This window comes from Tachyglossus aculeatus (assembly GCF_015852505.1).
Source record: "Tachyglossus aculeatus isolate mTacAcu1 chromosome 12 unlocalized genomic scaffold, mTacAcu1.pri SUPER_6_unloc_3, whole genome shotgun sequence".
Classification (NCBI taxonomy): domain Eukaryota; kingdom Metazoa; phylum Chordata; class Mammalia; order Monotremata; family Tachyglossidae; genus Tachyglossus; species Tachyglossus aculeatus.
The window spans coordinates 628,559-648,746 of record NW_024044830.1 but is presented as its reverse complement, the minus strand read 5'-3'; the positions used below and the strand labels follow the sequence as shown (position 1 = coordinate 648,746).

Here is a 20,188-nt window from a genome sequence, read left to right as displayed (position 1 = left end):
AAAAATAATTTTGCCTGGCAGAAGAGAGGGCAGAAGGCAGGAAGGGATAAATTTGAAGTGAACAAGATTGACTTGCTGTTTACATTTTTGCCAGCAGCGTTCTGCAGCTCGAACATAAGAGCGAAGTAGGCGGCCAGTGGCAGTGCTCAATAAATACGATTGAATGAATGAATGAATGATCCAAGGCTGTGGGTTAGTGGTGCGAGAGCGGTGAACGGGCAAGTTGAGTAGAGTAGAGAAGGTGGAGTTGGGAGCAGTAATCTGGTCATCAAGAGTGGGTAGAGAGGATAGGGAGGCGAGGTGGGGTGTGAAGCGCTGAGAGAGACGGATGGGCTCAAGAGAGGTGAGGATGCTGTGGGGAGTAATATAAATTTACAGAGGGTAGGAGAGTGAGAGAGGAGGCAGGTGAGAAGGTTATGGTCAGAGAGAGGGATTTTAGAGTTGATGAGGGTGGAGGTAGTGCAGCGTTAGGAGATTATGAGATGGAGGGTGTGACCAAGTTGGTGAGTGGGCGAGGTGCTGTGGAGCAGGAGGTTGGTGGAGTCAAGGAGTGATAGAAGGCGGGCTGCAGAGGAATCAGCGAGTATATCCATGTGGTTGTTGAAGTATCCGAGGATCAGAGTGGGCATGGAAAAAGAGAGAAGGAAGTTAAGTGATTTGCCCAAGGTCTCGCATTGGTCACGTGACAGAGCCAGGTCCTCTGACTCCCAGGCCCGGGATCTTTCCACTAGGAAGAGCTGCTTCTCCAGATGGGTGTGCTTTGCTCAGAGACAATCCAAGAAGAGAGAAACCATAGGATCAAGGCATCATTAGGAACTTTCTATCCTGGGTGAAAGGACTCCCACCTAGGACCCTCCCCATTGCTGCCTTCACGTCCCGGTTCCTCAGGCTGTAGATGAGGGGGTTCAGGGAGGTGTAGAACACGGACACCAGCAGGTCGAGAGCTGAGGCGGATTCTGAGGGTGGATGTAAGGTACCTCAGGCAGCTGAGGTGAAAATCACAGTAGTGACGGTGAGGTGAGGCAAGCAAGTGGATAAGACTTTGGCCCGGCCCTCGGAGGCCGGCATCCTCAGCACGGCCCGGAAGATGCGCACGTACAAGACCATAATGGAGACGAAGCAGGAGACACCCAAAAGGACCCCGGTGATTACGATCACATCGATGACGAGGTGCGTTTCGGAGCAGGAGAGTCGGACCACTGAGGCGATATCACAGTAGAACTATCGAATCAGAAAGGACCCGCAGAATGGTAGAACATCCCAGAGGATGGCATCACTGCAAACAGCCCCCCGCCGAGCCATGAGGCGGCCGCCATCTTCCCACAGGCTCCTCTGTCCATAATGACCTCGTAGGGGGAGGTAGATGGTGGCATAGCGGTCGTAGGACATCGCCGTGAGGAGGAACACCTCTGAAACACCAAACAGAACCACCGAGAAGACCTGGGTGGCACAGCCCGGGAAATAACTGGATCTATGGTTGGTCAGGGTGTTGTGGATGGATTTGAGGATGGTGACGAAGATGAGGCCGAGGCCGAGGATGGACGGCATGGAACAGAGTCGAGGGCAGAGACTCAAGTTTAATGCATAGAAGAAGGCAATGTTAAACCACTTCTTTATGTTTTCCAAGAAAACTGTATGGATGCACATACCAGAATGACTACTTGTAGTTTACCCATAAAGCCTCCTTCCGCGGAGTGAAAACCTAAGTCTCCGCCTTTGTCTTTGATCCACATTTTGATCATTTGTGTGATCAATTATTTAATCATCATTTCGACTGAACGAATGAATGAATGAATGATCCTGGTTTCGTCATGAGGATAATCATGCTTTTCCCAACCCCACAGAACTTCATATTTATAAATTATGAATTGTATATCATAAATTATTCATTTAGATTAATGCCTGTCTCCCTCTCTGTACCTTTCGCTTCTTATGGGGAGGTAAGGTGTCTACCAACTCTGTTATACTGCAATGAAAATAATAATAATGGTAATAATGGTATTTGTTAAGCACTTAAACTATGTACCAAGTACTGCACTAACCGTTGGGTGAATATAAGCAAATTGGGTTGGAAACAGTCCCTGTCCCAGGTGGGACTCACAATTTCGATCCCCATTTTACTTAGGAGGTAACTGAGGCCTAGAGAAGTGAAGTGACTTTCCCAAAATTGCACATCAGACAGGTGGCAGAGCCGGGATTAGAACCCATGATCCCAAGCCCAAGCTATATCCACTATCTCATGCTGCCTCTATTGCATATTGTACCCTTTCAAGGGCTCAGTACAGTGCTCTGCACACAATAAGCACTCAATAAATGCCATTGATAGTGATGATTGATGACTGAGGGCCTTAAGTGAAAGAGACTGGTATGATTTCTTTTTACCGCTACCATCTCCCCATAGATTCTAAGATGTCTTCTCAGAGGGTAATTGTCTGTGTCATATGGAATCATTTTTGTGTTCAAGGGTCTCTTTTTGATTCCCTCCTTATGATCTAGGATCCCCACTTAACCAACTCTTTCCTCTCTGTGTGTGTTTTTGTCCTCTTATTCACTGAAGAAAATACTACTAGTAATAATAATGATAAAAATTTCGGCATTTGTTAAGCACTTACTATGTGCCATGCACTGTATAAGATACAAGCTAATCAGGTTAGACAGAACCTCTGTCTCACACGGGGCTCACAGTCTTCATCCCCATTTTACAGATGAGGAAACTGAACCACAGGGATGTGACTTGACCAAGGTCACAGAGCAGACAAGTGGTGGGGAGGGGATTAGGACCCAGGTTCTCTGACTCCCAGGCCCGGGGGTCTTTCCACTAGGATATTCTGCTTCTCTGTTTGGTGAGCACTACCAGGGCACTGTTCTAAGCTCAAAGAGAAAACTCCAGGCTTGTTAAACAGGATCTTTATCCCAAAGGCCTTGCAATCTTATGGAGGAAGAACATTCAAGGGAATTACAGATGGGAAACAGCAGAGTTTAAGGATTTGGACATAATCTCTATCAGGCTGGGGTCGGGTATGTATCCAAGTACTTGGGGGTAAAGACCTAAGGGTCCAGGCAATCCAGAACGGACGGTGAATAAATAGGGTGGGTGGAGGCAGGAGAAACCCACAAACCCCAACCACTCCAAGTACTACGTCACAACGCTCCCAAGCATTGGGAATCAATTATGGGAGAGCGGCTAGATTCTAGAGAGAAGGACGCTAGCCACTTAATGTTAAAATGTTGCACATAATATCATCCAGGACCATACTAACCAATCAATCAGTGGTATGCATTGAGTCCTTACCTTGTGCAGAATGCTGTACTAAGCGCTACAATAGAACAAAGACGGTAGACACGTTCTCTGACCACAGTGAGTTTACGGACTAGTGGGGGAGACAAAAATGACTGTAAATGCATAAATTATGGTTACGGACTTAAATGCTGTGGGGCTGAGGGAGAGGCGAATAAAGGGAGCAAATTCAAGTGCAAGGGTAGCACGGAAGGGAGTGGGAGAAGAGGAAATGAGGGCTTTGTCAGAGAAGACCTCTTGGAGATTTGCTTTCAGTAAGGCTGTGAAGGTGATGAGAGTGATCTGTAGTGGACATGAGATGGATCCACTGAAAACGGAATGTCCGTTTATAATACTGGATGAATATCAGCATCTTCTAGACTGTGAGCCCGTTGTTGGGTATGTGTTGCCAATTTGTACTTCCCGAGCGCACTTAGTACAGTGCACTGCACACAATAATTACTCAGTGAATACAAGAATAGCAATTTAGTCATGGAAGCATTTGGAATCTGGGAAGTCAAGGGAAGGGAGATAGGGCAGCAAAGAGTGTTCAAGACTGTAAGTTTCTTGTGGGAGGGGAACATCTCTGCCAATTCTGTTGTGTTGGACTCTCCCAAACACTTAGTATATAGTGCTGCCACTGACTGCCCCTGCTCTCTCTCCCTCCCTCCAGGCTCGTGTCTCCTCCTGCCTTCAGGATATCTCCATTTGGATGTCTTCCAGCCATCTAAAACTCAATATGTCCAAGACTCCAAAACGCTCTGGAGATTTTTGAGGAGGGGAGTAACGTGTCCAGAGTGTTTCTGCACAAAGATAATCCGGGGAGCAGAGTGAAGTGTAGACTAAAGTGGGGAGAGGCAGGAGGATGGGAGATCAGAGATGAGGTTGATGCAGTAATCCAGTCGGGACAGGATGAGAGATTGAACCAACAAGGTAGCGGTTTGGATGGAGAGGAAAGGGCGGATATTGACGATGTTGCGGAGGCGAGACCGGCAGGTTTTGGTGACTGGTTGGATGTGTGGGGTGAACGAGAGAACGGAGTCGAGAATGACACCAAGGGTGCTGGCTTGTGAGACGGGAAGAATGGTAGTGCCGTCTACAGTGACGGGAAAGTCAGGGAGAGGGCAGGGATTGGGAGGGAAGATAAGGAGTTACTCCCCTCCTCAAAAATCTCCAGTGGCTGCCTGTCAACCTGAGGAGGAGGTGAGGAGGCAAAAACTCCTCACTTTCGACTTCAATGCCCTCCGTCACCTTGCCCACTCCTACCTCACCCCCCTTCTCTCCTTCTACAGCCAGCCAGCACACTCCGCTCCTCTTCCACTAATCTCCTCACTGTACCTCGTTCTTGCCTGTCCCGCCGTCGACCCCCGGCCCACGTCCTTTCCCTCGCTTGGAGTGTCCTCCCTCCACACATCCACCAAGCTAGCTCTCTTCCTCTCTTCAAAGCCATACTGAGAGCTAACCTCCTTCAGGAGGCCTTTCAAGACTGAGCCCCCTCCTTCCTCTCCATCCCCCCGTCCTGTCTCCTTCCCCTTCCCCCAGCACATACATACATACATATATATATATATATATATATGTATATATATATATATATATACATATATATATATATGTACAGATTTATTACTTTATTTTACTTGTACATATTCACTATTTATTTTGTTAATGATGTGCCTGTAGCTTTAATTCTATTTGTTCTGACGATTTTGACACCTGTCTACATGTTTGGTTTTGTTGTCTGTCTCTCACTTCTAGACTGTGAGCTCATTGTTTGGTAGGGACCGTCTTTACATGTTGCCGACTTGTACTTCCCAAGACATCTCCATCTGGATGTCTGCCCGCCATCTAAAACTCAATATGTCCAAGACTGAACTGCTTATCTTCCCTCCCAAACCCTCCCCTCTCCCTGACTTTCCCGTCCCTGTGGACGGCACTACCATCCTTCCCGTCTCACAAGCCCGCAACCTTGGTGTCATTCTCGACTCCACTTTCTTGTTCACCCCTCACAACCAATCCATCACCAAAAACTACCGCTCTCTCCTCTGCAACATCGCCAAGATCCGCCCTTTCCTCTCCATCCAAACTGCTACCCTGCTAGTTCAATCTCTGATCGTATCCCGACTGAATTACTGCATCAGCCTCCTCTCTGATCTCCCATCCTCCTGTCTCTTCCCACTTCAGTCTATACTTCACGCTGCTGCCTGGATCATCTTTGTGCAGAAACGCTCTGGGCATGTTACTCACCTCCTCAAAAATCTCCAGTGGCTACCAGTCAACCTACGCATCAAGCAAAAAGTCCTCACTCTCAGCTTCAAGGCTCTCCATCACCTCGCTCCCTCCTACCTCACCTCCCTTCTCTCCTTCTACAGCCCAGCCTGCATCCTCGGCTCCTCTGCCGCTACCCTCCTCACTGTGCCTCGTTCTCCCCTGTCTTGCTGTCGACCCCCGGCCCACATCCTCCCCCTGGCTGGAATGCCCTCCCTCCGCACATCTGCCATGGTAGCTCCCTTTAAAGCCCTACTGAGGGCTCACCTCCTCCAGGATGCCTTACCAGACTGAGGCCCCGCCTTCCTCTCCCCCTCCCCATCCCCCCGCCCTACCTCCTTCCCCTCCCAACAGCACCTGTATCAACGTTTGTACATATTTATTACTCTATTTATTTTACTTGTACATATTTACTATTCTATTTATTTTATTTTGTTAGTATGTTTTGTTTTGTTGTCTGTGTCCCCCTTCTAGACTGTAAGCCCGCTGCTGGATAGGGACCGTCTCTACATGTTGTCAACTTGTACTTCCCAAGCGCTTAGTACAGTGTTCTGCGCACAGTAAGCACTCAATAAATACGATTGAACGAATGAATGAATGAATGAATGAAAGGTGAAACATTCATTCAAACAAAAATACTTAGAGCAGTGCAGTTCACAACCATAGGGTTTGGAAACATTCTGGGGGGAAATGTTAGGTCAACAAGAGGGGATCTTTATTCTTGATAAATGTATACCCCTGCAGGACCCTCCCAATGATGGCCTTCATGTTCTGGTCCCCCAGGCTGTAGATGAGGGGGTTCAGGGCAGGGGGTACCGTGGTGCAGAACACGGACACCAGCAGGTCCAGAGTCGAGGGGGAGTCTGACACGGGCTTGAGATAGGCAACAGCTCCAGTCGAGAGGAAGATGGTGAAGATGACGAGGTGAGGCAGGCAGCTGGAGAAGACTTTGGTCTGGCCCTCGGCGGCTGATATCCTCAGCATGGCCCGGAAGATGTGCAGTACAAGAAGACGATGAAAATGTATGAGAAGAAAGCCAAGCTTAACGCAGTGGCCACGCTTACATCGAAGAAAACGTGCATATCAGAACAGGAGATCTTCAGTAAGGAAGGGATGTCACAGAAGAACTGCTGGATCAGGTTAGAGCCACAGAAGCTCAGTGTTAATGTCCCGGCTGTGTATACCGCCCTGAACAGGCCCCCGCTGAGCCACGAGGCAGCCTCCATGTTCCCTCAGGCCCCTTGGTCCATGATGATCTCGTAGCGCAGGGGGAGGCAGATGGCACCGTAGCAGTCATAGGACATCACCCTGAGGAGGGACAACTCCGAGAAAGCAAACGAAATCACTAAAATAACCTGAGCCACATAGCCCCATAGAGAGATGGCTCTGCAATTGATCAGGGAGTTGTGGATGGATTTGGGTACGGTGATGGAGATGTAGCAGAGGGCGAGGATGGACAGCATCCAGAAGAAGAAGTACATGGGGGTGTGGAGGCGCTGGTCGAGGGCAGTGACAGCAACGATGAGGAGATTCCCCATCATGGCCGCCAGATAGACCAGGAGGAACAGCACAGCATGGAGCAGCTGCAACTCGCGGACCTTCGAGAATCTCAGTAGGAGGAATTCTCTCACCTTGTTGGTGTTTCCCATTTTCATGGATTATATGGGGATTTCCCAAGGATCACATTTACAGGAAGGAATCTGAACATTTCAAATTTCATTTTCAACTCAGCCTCTGTCCGTTTTGTCTTCTAAGTCTGCATTTTCATTTTCACAGAGACCCAGGATAGGAAAGCAATGGCTTTGGAGCAATGAAAAAGGGTTTGCGGTCCTAACACCCCCCCCCCACCCACCCTTTTTTCCCTCTCTGTTTCTCTCTGTCTCTCTCTCTGTCTCTCTGTCTCTCTCTCTCTCTCTCTCTCACACACACACACACACTTTACAAAGATATTTTTATGTCTTCCAACTCTGTTCTACTATACTCTCCCAACTGAGTTCTATTTCACTCTGCCCACAGTAAGTGCTCAATAAATACCATAGATTAATTGATCATTTCTGTGAACACCTATTTGGTGAGTGTCATAATGGCATCCTGATATTATCATTCAATCATACATTTTGAGTGCTTACTGTGTGCAGAGCACTGTACTAAGCACTTGGAGAGTACAACTCAGCAACAAAGAGAGACAATCCCTGCACAAACCGGGCTCACAGTCTAGAAATGAGTTACCTACATTGCCTAATATTTATTCAACATTAATGGTGCTTCTTGAGCACTTCCTGTGTGCAGGGCACTGTATACGTGCCTGGGAGAGTATGATTGAACAGAGTTAGTGGATACGTTCCCTGCCAACAGAGAGGTTACAGTATAGTGGAGGAGACGGACATTAATATTTAAGTTATGAAAATTAATACAAGTTCCCTTCCTTATTTTGAGTGTGCTCTGCAGGTAGGCTCCTCTTCAACCCGGCTAAAAGTGACTGAGGGAATCCGATACAGGTAGATAGATTCTGTTATAACCTAAAATGCAGACAAGTAGGCAATCGCTCAATCAATGGTATTTACTGAGCACTTACTGGGTGCAGAGCACTGTATTAAGCCTTGGGGGGAGTACAGTAGAACAGAATTGGAAGACACATTCCCTGCCTGCAGAGAGCTTCGAGGCTAGTCTAGTCTTAGCTTCAGTGTCCTTTGTCCTTCTCTTGGGATACTAGCAGCTTGATCTCGACTAGTTTCAACTAGATGTTTGCAGTCCACGCCTCCTAACACCGAAATCCTAACTCTCTCCTTTGGGCGGTCAGTTTCCTCTCCACAGCGACGGGTTTTCCACCCACATCCCGGGCCTGGCCTCTCATTTCACACCCATCTTTCCGGGTCCATCTACTCCGCATTCCTAGCTTTTTATCTTGCCCCTCTTTACAACCCTGCCTTGCAATCTATACCTTCCATCCTGTTGTGGGATTGGGAAGCAGCGTGGCCTAGTGGAAAGCCTGGGAGTCAGGGGGCCTGGGTTATAATCCCAGCTCCACCACCTACCCTTTTTTAGTTGGTATTTATTAAGAGGTTACTAGATGCCTGGCACTATATTAAGTATTGGGGTAGATACAAACTAATCAGGTTTGATACAGTCCCTGACCCTCATGAGGGTCACATTCTTAATCCCCATTTTACAGATGAGTTAACAGAGGCAAAGAGAAGTGAAGTGACCTGCTCAAGGTCACAAAGTGCAAAAGCGGTGGAGCTTGATTTAGGACAAGGTGATCTAAGGCCCATGATCTTTCCACTAGACCACGCTACTTCTCACACACGCTACTTCTCAGCCTTCCCAGACTGAGTCCCCTCCTTTCTCTCCCCCTCCTCCCTCTCTCCATCCCCCCCGCCTTACCTCCTTCCCTTCCCCACAGCACCTCTTTATATGTATATATGTTTGTACATATTTATTACTCTATTTGTTTATTTTACTTGTACATATCTATTCTATTTATTTTACTTTGTTAATATGTTTGGTCTTGTTCTCTGTCTCCCCCTTCTAGACTGTGAGCCCACTGTTGGGTAGAGACCGTCTCTATATGTTGCCAACTTGTACTTCCCAAGCGCTTAGTAAAGTGCTCTGCACACAGTAAGCGCTCAATAAATACGACTGATTGATTAATTGATACATATCCTTATATTTTACTACTTTCCCTATCTGTAATTCATTTTAGTGTCTATCTTTCATACTAGATTCTAAGATTCTTGGGGGCAGGCATTGTGTCTATGCACTAGAGAAGCAGTGTGGCTTAATGGAAAGAGCCCTAACTTGTGGGTTCTAATCCCGGGTCTGTCACTTATCATCTGTTTGACTTTGGGCACGTCACTTCACTTCTCTGTGCCCCAATAACCTCATCTGTAAAATGGGGATTGAAACTGTGAGCCCCACGAGGGACAAACTGATTACCTACCCCAGCGCTTAGAACAGTGCTCGGCACATAGCGAGAGCTTAACAAATACCATCATCATCATCACTCTGTTTTACTGGACTCTCCCAAGCACTTAGTACAGAGTTCTGCCCACAGTCAGTTCTAAGTTCTGTGTGGGCACAGATCCTGTTTATCAACTCAATTATATCAATACAGTTCTCTGCACCCAGTAAGTGCTCAGTAACTATGATGGATGGATTGAGCGATTGACTTTAACTCACTGGGGCGGTCCAGGGTTGGGGCTGCTGACTTCCTTCTCCTCGTCTCCTCATGCGGGTCTGTGGCCGTGATGGGTAAGAGTCTGGAATAAAACCAGTGCTCTGGGCTCCACGGAGACAGCAGTCTCTGTTCTGGGCAGGGCAGGGGGAGGAGGCTCCCCAGGCAGGACCAGCCCCGGAATCGCCCTGAGAGACCCGTTACCTGGAAGACTCCGGTGTCCCAGAAGTGAAGTTGTCCCCGAAGTTCAGCAGAGCTCGGACTGTATCACTAATGTTACCTCCCTCACCAATGAGAATGCCGATGGTCACAAATTCATTCAATTGTCTTTGTTTAGTGCTTGCCACATGGAAATCACTGTAGTAAGCCCTTGTGAGCATACATTGCAACAATAAACAAATGTAGTCACCGCTCACAATGAATTTATAATGTAGAGAAATTCTGATAACGAACGAAACTTTGGCAAACTGACTAGTCATATGGTCCTCCTCTGAGCTCTCACTCTCCCCACCTTCACAGCCTTATGCAAATCTCCTCCAAGATTTCACCTCAACCTGGTACTTGGATTTGCACCCTTTATTCACCCGTCCCTCAGCCCCACAGCACTTATGTCCATATCCATACTTTATTGATTTATATTAATGTCTGTCTCCCCCACTAGATTGTAAGCTCACTGAGGGCAGGGAACGTGTCTACCAACTCTGCTGTATTATACTCTCCCAAGGGCTCAGTGCAGTGCTCTTCACACAGTAAGTGTTCAGTGAATACAATTGATTGATTGACTGAGAAGCAGCGTAGCTCAGTGGAAAGAGCATGAGCTTTGGAGTCAGAGGTCATGGGTTCAAATCCCGGCTCTGCCAATTGTCAGCTGTGTGACTTTGGGCAAGTCACTTATCTTCTCTGTGCCTCAGTTACCTTGTCTGTAAAATGGGGATTAAAACTGTAAGCCCCTTGTGGGACAACCTGATCACCTTGTAACCCCCCAATGCTTAGAACAGTGCTTTGCACATAGTAAGTACTTAATAAATACCATTATTATTATTATTATTGACTGTTCATGTGTGCAGTTAACTGAAGTAAGTGCTGGATTGACCATGCATCTGGTTTTGTACTGGACAGTCTGGTTTCTAGCTGTTCTGTCTCCTGCTCTGGGCCCAGGATCCATGAATGATCCCATTGACCACCTTCGCATTTTCTCTGCCCCTTTGTCTAACAGCACCGAAACCCCAGCGTCCAGTTGGGTGCCATGGCTATTGGCTTTCCTAGTCTTCTCTTACAGTTCTTACTCCCCTTACAGTCCTCCTTTCCTTTTCTCCCACTCTGACTTTCTCTCTTTATACATCCCACCGTTCCATCCCCGAGGCGCTTACATCCATATCTGTCATTTTTTTATGTCTATTAATGTCCACCTACCCCTCGAGACCGTAAGCTTGCTGTGGTCAGGGAATGTATCCATTATATTTTTATGGTGTACTCTCCCAAAAACTTAGTATAGTGCTCTGCACACCGTAAGTACTCAATTTATACGATTAACTGACTGACTAACTGATTATTAAAGGCCACCTCATTTTCACTCCATCACAGTCCTGATCAAGGACTGATCTTGGTCTGGTGCCAGTTAACGCTAATACACTGCGTGGGACTAATAGAATGAATACCGGGTTGGGAGTCAGAGGACGACCTGGGTTCTCATCCCTGCTCTGCCATGTACCTACTGTGTGACTATGGGCAAGTCACTTCACTTCTCTGGGCTTCAGTTACCTGATCTATGTAATGGAGCCCCATGTGGGACAAGGATTGGGCACAACCCGACCAACTCGTATGTACCCCAGCGCTTAGAACAGTGCCCGGCACAGAACGGGAACGTATCTACCAATTCTGTTTCATTGTACTCTCCCAAAAATTTAGTAGAGGGCTCTGCACACAGTAAGCACTCGATTGATTGATTGATGATAATCGCTATACAAATGCTAGATGCAAATAGCCAATCTCCATGGCCACCACTCTCTGTAGACGCCTGGCATAATGATCCATTCGGGCATGGTGGTCCTGGATCTTGAGGTCTCAAAAACTGGCTGTCTATCTTTCTCCATGGGAGACTCCTTGGTCACCAGTAGCTCCCATGTGAACGACCCCAAGGGGTGGGGTCCCAGAATCCCCCAGGCTAGAAGGGCTTCTGACTTCAGAGAGAAGAAGGTCCTACCACCGTTTTAGAGGCATTTCCCCGCTATCATTCTCCTCAGGGTGGTCGTCATGTCTCGGTTCCTCAGGCTGTAGATAAGTGGGTTCAAAGTTGGGGGCACCACGGTATAGAACACGGACACCAGCAGGTCCAGGGCCGAGGGGGAGCCAGACACGGAGTTGAGGTAGGCGAAGGTTCCATTCATTACGAATAAAGTCACGACGACAAGGTGGGGCAAGCAGGTGGAGAAGGCTTTGGCCCGGCCCTCGGTGCCCGGCATCCTCAGCACAGCCCGTAAGATGCGCAGGTACGGGTAGACGATAAAAATGAAGGAGATGAAAGCCAAGCTAAATCCAGTGGCCATGCTGACATGGATGACAACGTGCGTTTTGGAACAGGATATCTTCAGTAAGGAAGGGATGTCGCAGATGAACTGCTGGATCAGGTTAGAGCCACAGAAGCTCAGAGGTAATGTCCCGGCTATGTACATCGCCCCGAACAGGCCCCTGCTGAGCCAGGAGGAGGCCGCCATCTTCCCACAGGCCCCCAGTCCATGATGACCTTGAAGCACAGGGGGCGGCAGACGGCGGCGTAGCAGTCGTAGGACATTGCAATGAGGAGATACAATCCGAGACAGTAAACGAAATCACAAAAACGACCTGAGCCATACAGCCCCATAGAGAGATGGCTCTGCCATTGATCAGGGAGTTGTGGTTGGATTGGGAGATGGTGACGGAGATGAGGCCGAGGTCGAGGACGGAAAGGTTCTTAAGGAAGAAGTACATGGGGGTGCGGAGGAGCCGGTCAGGGGCGTTGACAGTGACGATGAGGAGATTCTCCGTCAGTCCCACCAGGGAGACCAGGAAGAACAGCGCTGTGTGGACCAGCTACAGCTCTCGGAACTCTGAGAATCCCAGCAGGAGGAATTCCATCACCATGGTGGTATTGGTCATTTCCACGGAGAATCTGTGGATTGCCCTTGGAGGCATAGAGAATTGATCCTGTTATTCATAGTCTAAAAGGTAGTCTAGTAGACAATCAATCACTTACATTTATTAAGCACTTACAGTGTGCAGAGCATTGTACTAAGCATTTGGAAGAGTGCATTTGGACAAGGTTGGTAGATTCATTCCCTGCCCACAGTGAGTTTACAGTCTAGTGGGGGAGACTGACATTAATATCAATCAATAAATTATGGAAATGTATGGAAATAAGTATTCTGGGGTGAGGGTGGGGTGAATAATCCATCAATATTGAGCGCTTCCTCTGTTCAGAGCACTGTACTAAGCGCTTGGGAGAGTACAGTAGAATGGAGTTGGTAGACTCAATCCCTGACAGCAGCGTTCAGGCAAGTCTAGCCTCTGCTTCATTGTCCTTTGACCTCCTCTTGGGATCCTGTCAGATTGGTCTCAAGCAGTTTCAGCTAGAGGTTAGCAGCATGGCTTAGTGGCAAGAGCCCAGGAGTGGGAGTCAGAGGTCATGATTTCTAATCCCAGCTCCCCCACTTATCTGCTGTGTGACCTTGGGCAAGTCATTTATCTTCTCTTTGCCTCAATTACCTCATCTGTAAAATGGGGTTTAAGACTGTGAGCCAGGGATGGGACAATCTGATTACCTTGTATCTACCCCAGCTCTTAGAATAGTGCTTGGTACATAGTAAGCACAAAAGAAATACTGTAATTCTTATCAATCCAAGACTCACAACTCAGACCTTTCTTCTCTGACCTGTCAGTATCTTTACCACAGCGACTGGTTTGCCACCCATATTCCATGCCTGGCCGCTCATCTCACACCTAGCCTTCCCGTTCCATTTTCTCTGCCTTCCTGGCTTTTTATTTGGCTCTTCTTTACAACCTGGACTTGCATTCTATATATTTCATTCCAGTCTGTGATTGGGAAGCAGCATCCTAATCCTCCCCGACCTCTCAGCTGCATTTGGCACTGTGGAACTTCCTCTTCTCCTCAGCACACTATCAAAGCTTGGCTTCACAGATTCTGTCCTCTCCTGATTCTCCTCTTATTTCTCTGGACGCTAATTCTCAGTCTCCTACCCGGGCTCCTCCTCCCCCTCCCATCTGCTTACCGTAAGGGTTCCTCAAGGGTCAGTTCTTGGTCCCCTTCTGTTCTCCATCTATACTCACTCCCTTGGTGAACTTATTTGCTCCCATGGCTTCGACTATCATCTCTACACTGATGACAACAAAATCTACATCTCCACCCCTGTTCTCTCTCCCTCCCTCCAGGCTCGTATCTCCTCCTGCTTTCTGGATATCTCCATATGGATGTCTGCCCGCCATCTAAAACTCAACATGTCAAAGACTGAACTTCTTATCTTCCCTCCCAAACTCTGTCCTCTCTTTATTTTCCCATCACTGGGAACAGCAATACCATCCTTTCTGTCTCACAAGCCCGCAACCTTGGTGTCATCCTTGGCTTCGCTCTCTCATTCATCCCACACATCCAATCTGTCACCCAAAACTGCCGGTCTCAGCTCCACAACATCACCAAGATCCTCCCTTTCCTGTCAGTCCAAACTGCAACCTTGCTGGTTCACTCTCTCATCCTATCCCGGCTGGATTACTGCATCGGCCTTCTCTCTGATCTCCCATCTTCCAGTCTCTCCCCACTTCAGTCTATACTTCACTCTGCTGCCCGGATTATCTTTGTACAGAAACGTTCTGGGTATGTCAATCCCCTCCTCAAATATCTCCAGTGGTTGCCTGTTAACCTTCAAATCAAACAAAAACTCCTCACTTTCGGCTTCAAGGCTCTCCAACACGTCGCCTCTTCCTACCTTACCACCTTCTCTCTTACAGCCCAGCCAGAACCCTCCACTCCTCTGCCGCTAACCTCCTCACTGTTCCTCGTTCTCACCTGTCCCACCGTTGACCCCTGGCCCACGTCCTACCTCTGTCCTGGAATGCCCTCCCTCCTCACATCCACCAAACAAGCTCTATTCCTCTCTTCAAAGTCCTACTGATAGCTCACCTCCTCTAGGAGGCCTTCCCAGACTTAGCCCCATCTTTTTCCTCTCCTCCTCCTTCTCCCTCCACTCCATTGCCCCCCCGCCCTACCCCCATCCCCTCCCCACATTATTTGTGTATATTTGTACATATTTATTACTCTATTTCATTAACAATGTATATATATCATATATAATTCTATTTATTTTGATGGCATTGACACTTGTCTACTTGTTCAGTTTTGCTCTCGGTCTCCCCCTTCTAGACTGTGAGCCCATTGCTGGGTAGGGACTGTCCCTATATGTTGCCGAATTGTGCTTTCCAAGCTCTTAGTAAAGTGTTCTGCACACAGTAAGTGCTCAATAAATGCGATTGAATTAATGAATGAAGTGGAAGGTGCACGGGCATGGGAGGCAGAGGACCTGCGTTCTAATCTCAGCTTCACCATCTACCTTTTTTTGGTGGTATTTGTTAAGCGGTTATTATGGGCCAGGCACAATCCTAAATGCTGGGGTAGATACAAGCTAATCAGATTGGACACAGCCCATGTTCTATATAAGGGTCACAGCCTTAATCCTCATGTTACAGATGAGATAACTGAGGCAGAGGGAAATGAAGTAGATTGCTCAAGTTCACAAAGGAAATAACTGCTGGAGCTGAGATTAGAACCCATGTCCTCTGGCTTCCAAGCCTGTATTCTTCCCCCTAGGTCACGCTACTTTTCAGCTGCTTCTCACACATGGACATATTCTTATACTCTGATGCTGACTCTATTTGTAATTCATTTCAATACCTATTTCTCACACTATACTCTAAGCTTCTTGAGGACTGACACTCGGTTGGACTGGACACTCTCAAACACTTAATACAGTCCTCTGCACACAGTCAGTTTTAAGCTCTGTGTGAGCACAGATTCTATCAACTCACTTGTATCAGTACAGTGCTCTGCATCCATAAGTGATCAATAACTACGATGGATTGAACAATTGACTTTGACTCACTGGGGCGGTCCAGGGTTGGGGACGTTGAAGTCTTCCTCCTCATCACCTCATGCGGGTTTTTGGCCGTGACGGGAAAGAGTCTGGCATAAAACCAGTGCTCTGGGCTCCTTAGAGACAGTAGTCGCTGTTCTGGGCTGGATGAGGGGAAGAGTTTCCCCCAGGAGAACCAGCCTCGGGCTAGCCCTGAAAGACTCATTAGCTGGAAGACTCAGGAGTCCAGAGGTGACATTATCCCCGACGTTCAGCAGAGCTCGGTTTGTCCCACTAATATTACCTCCCTCACCCACGAGAATGTCCATGGGCACATAGTCAATCAATCGTCTTTGTTGGTGCATGCGAAGCACTGTAGTAAGCGCTTGGGGAAGTAGAATACAAAAAAAACAAAGTCACTGTTCACAATGAATTTGTAATGTAGAGACATTCTCATAACGAACGAGACTCTGGCAAGCTGACTAGTTATATGACCCTCCTTTGAGCTGTGAGTCTCTCCACTTTTAGTTTTATTAAGTTTTATTAAGGGGGATGTGCCCCCTTTATTCACCCTGCTCTCCCCCCGCTGCACCTATGTTCATATCTGTAATTTGTTCATTTATAGTACTGTCTGCCTCCCCTTCCAGACTGTAAACTTATAGTGAGCAGGGAATGTCTGTTTATGGTTATACTGTACTCTCCCAAGTTCTTAATACATTGCTCTGCACACAGTAAGCGCTAAGTAAATATGATTGATTGATTGATTGATTGATTGGTAATAAGCACTTTACAAATACTACAGAAAATTTAACCAATTTCCACAGCCACCCCTGTCTGTCGATGACTGGAGCTGTAATCAATTCAGGCATGGCGGACCTGATCCCGAGGGCTCAGTAACCAGTAACCAAGCCAGCCATCTTTCTCCACAGGAGACTCCCTCATCACCGGTGACTTCCGTGGGTCTGATGCCAAGGGGTGGGGACCCCGCGTTATTCGGGCTAGAAGGACCAATGGATCCATGGAGAAGGATGTTCTACCGCCATTTTAGAGGCATTTCCCCGCTATCGTTCTCTCCAGTGCGGCCTTCATGTCCTGGTTCCTCAGGCTGGAGATGAAGGGGCTCAGGGCGGGGGGCACCACAGTGTAGAGCACAGATACCAGCAGGTCCACGGCCAAGCAGGAGTCAGACACGGGCTCGAGGTAGGCGAGGGTGCCATTTTCTACTAAAAAGTCACGATAGTGAGGTGAGGCAGGCAGGTGGAGAAGGCTTTGCCCCGGCCTTCGGCTGCCGTCATCCTCAGCATGATTCAGAAGATGCATGCGTACGAGATGACGATGTTGAGGAAATAACCGAAGGTGAGGCAGACTGAGACTTTTTTTCACAAATTCCTGGACATTTCTACTGGGTCCGGTGAGACCTATGAGCTGAGGGATGTCACAGAACTGAGGGAGGACGTTGGACCTCCAGAGGGGGATGGAAAAGGTGGCGATGGTGTGTGTCATGCTGCTCAGTGAGCCAAAGAGACCCGACGCAGCCGCCATCTTCCTACAGTCTCCATTATCCATGATGACCCCGTGGCGCAGGGCGAGGCAGTAGGCCGCGTAGTGGTCAGAGAACATCGCCATGAGCAAGGGAATGTCAGCACAGGCTCAGAGTATGAAAACAAACACTTGGGAAAGTATAGTCCAGAGAGGAGATTTCTCTACTGTCGGTCAAGGAGTTGTGGATGGACTAGGGGACGGTGGTGGAGATGAGGCAGAGGTCGAGGATAGACAGGTTCCTGAGGAAGTATATGGGGGTGTGGAGGTGCCGGTTGAGGGAGGTGACGGCAACGATGAGGAGATTCCCAAACGGGGCCACCAGAGAGACCAGAAGAAACAGAGCGGCATGGACCAGCTGCAGCTCCTGGACCTCCGAGAAACCCAGCAGGAGGAATTCCTAAACTTCCGTGAGATTGGCCATTTCCTTCTGGAAGATAGTTTTATCCAGCCTGGTAAGATGAGAGGGTAGTGGGAAATGAGAAGTAAAGTGCAAGTCTTTTCCAAGTAATACCCAGGTCTTCGTAGGCACTAACACATCATTTATTCTTCCCTTCTTACCTCAGAAGGTAACAGTGCCTTCTCAGTTACTAGACAATTCCTGACATTACCTCACCTGGGTTTGGGAGTCAGAGATCGTGGTTTCTAATCCCGGCTCTGCCACTTATCAGCTGTGTGACTTTGGGCAAGTCACTTAACTTTTCTGGACCTCGGTTCTCTCATTGTAAAATGGTGATTAAGATTGTGACCCCACGTGGGACAACATGATTTCCTTGTATCTACCTCAGAGCTTAGAACAGTGCTTAGCACATAGTAAGCGCTAAACAAAATACCATCATTAGCATTATCATTACTACAGGCCAACCTTCCCACTCCATTCTGGCATCAACTTACTCACTGTGCCCAGATATCGTCTATCTCACCGCCGACCACTTTTTCAAGCCCTCCCCCTGGCCTGGAACTCCCTCCCTCTCCATATACACCAGACCACCACTCTCCCCACTTTCTAAACATTAATAAAGCCACATTTACTCCAAAAGACCTTCCCCAAATAAGCCCTCTTTTCCTGACTTTCTCTCTCTCTCTTCTGTGTCACTTATGCACTTGGATTTGAATCACCTCGCCTTCAGCTCTACAGGACATATGTACATAGACACAATTTATTTTCATGACTGTCTCCGCGCTCTAGATTTGAAACTTCTCGTGGGCAGGGAATTTATCTACCAACTCGGTTGTACTGGACTCTGCCAAGCACTTACTACAGTGCTCTGCACAAGGCAAGCACTCAATAAATACCATTGATTGCTTTGATTGTGTCTACCAACTGTGTTGTATTGTACTCTTCCAAGCTTAGTAAGCGCTCAATAATATTAAAAAAAAGTAATAATTATGGTGTTTTTAAGTGCTTACTAAGTTCTGAGCACTGCTGTAAACCCTGGGGTAGATATAAGGTAATTAGGTTGTCCAGCGGGGGGCCCACAGTTTTAATCCCCATTTTACAGATGAGGTAACTGAGTCACAGAGAAATTAAGTGGCTTGCCCAAGGTCTCATAGCAGACCAATGGCGGGACCGGGATTAGAACCCATTTCCTCTGACTCCCAAGCCCATGCTCTTTCTATTAAGCCAGTCTTGACTGATATGTCTTAGCTGACCACCCTGTCTTTGGGTGTCCACTAGATCACAGTTGTTACATAACATGATGTGGCATAAGTGTATTATGAGGACACAAGAGGAAAAGCTCTATCTATTTAGTTGTTGCGTGTATAACCAGATGTTCTAGAGTGGTGTTGAACCGGATGGTCTGCTTTCCTTATACGTGTCCCGGATTTTTTATTTCAATACTAGTGCTGAAAACTTAGGCTGGTATATTTTCAATGACATGATAAAGGAATACAATTACTCTAGAGTTAGTGGGGTCTGAATCTCTGCACTTACCCACCTACAGCCTGGGAGAAACGGTCTAGTAAATAAGCACTTAGCATAGCCTACAAACATCAGTCAATGGTATTTGAGTGCTTCCTGTGTGCAGAGACTTGTACTAAACCCTTGGGAGAGTATAATAGAACAAGTTGACATGATCCCTTCCTTAAAGAATCTTACAATCAAGTGGTGGAATTATTATAATAATTCATTATTAAGTGCCGTTGAGTCGGTACTTACGTAATTTCCAATCAATCACTCATGTTTATTGAGTGTTTTCTGTACTGTTTGTAGAGCACTGTACTAAGCAAATTAGGAGAGAATAGTGTAGAAGAGATGGTAGGCACATTCCCTACCCACAAGAAGTTTAGTTAGAGTCCAGAATGGGAGACAGACATTGTTATAAACATACAAATGATATCGATGTACATAAAAGCTGTGAGGCTGAGGGAGGTGAATAAAGTGTATTATATCCACAGATTTGTTATATTATAGTACTTTATATTGCATAATATTATATATTAAATTGCAATTCATTAATTGCATCCAGAATTGATTTATTTATGTTTATGTCTTTCTCTCCCTCTAGACTATAAGCACACTGTGGGAAGGAAACAAGTCTACCAGCTCTGGTATATTGTAGAACAGTACTTGGCACATAGTAAGCACTTAACAAATACCATAATTACTATAAGTACTCTCCCAAATGCTTAGTAGAGTGCTCTGTACACATTAAAAGCTCCATAATTCAATCCATTGATCAATGATAAGTGGTGGATGCAATTTGCTGGACTCACCTGTTTCTGCTGGGTAAATTGTGTGAGGTTTCAGCCTCCATTTGAACAGGTGATTAGTCAAAGAAGGACAACATGTAGTTGTTTCTGGTTGTTTGG

General features: G+C 47.2%; 1 pseudogene; it reads right to left on the bottom strand.

The window, feature by feature from the left end:
- Positions 1-6,238: 6,238 nt before the first annotated feature.
- On the bottom strand, positions 6,239-7,200 carry LOC119921567 (annotated as a pseudogene).
- Between the last annotated feature and the right edge of the window lie 12,988 nt (positions 7,201-20,188).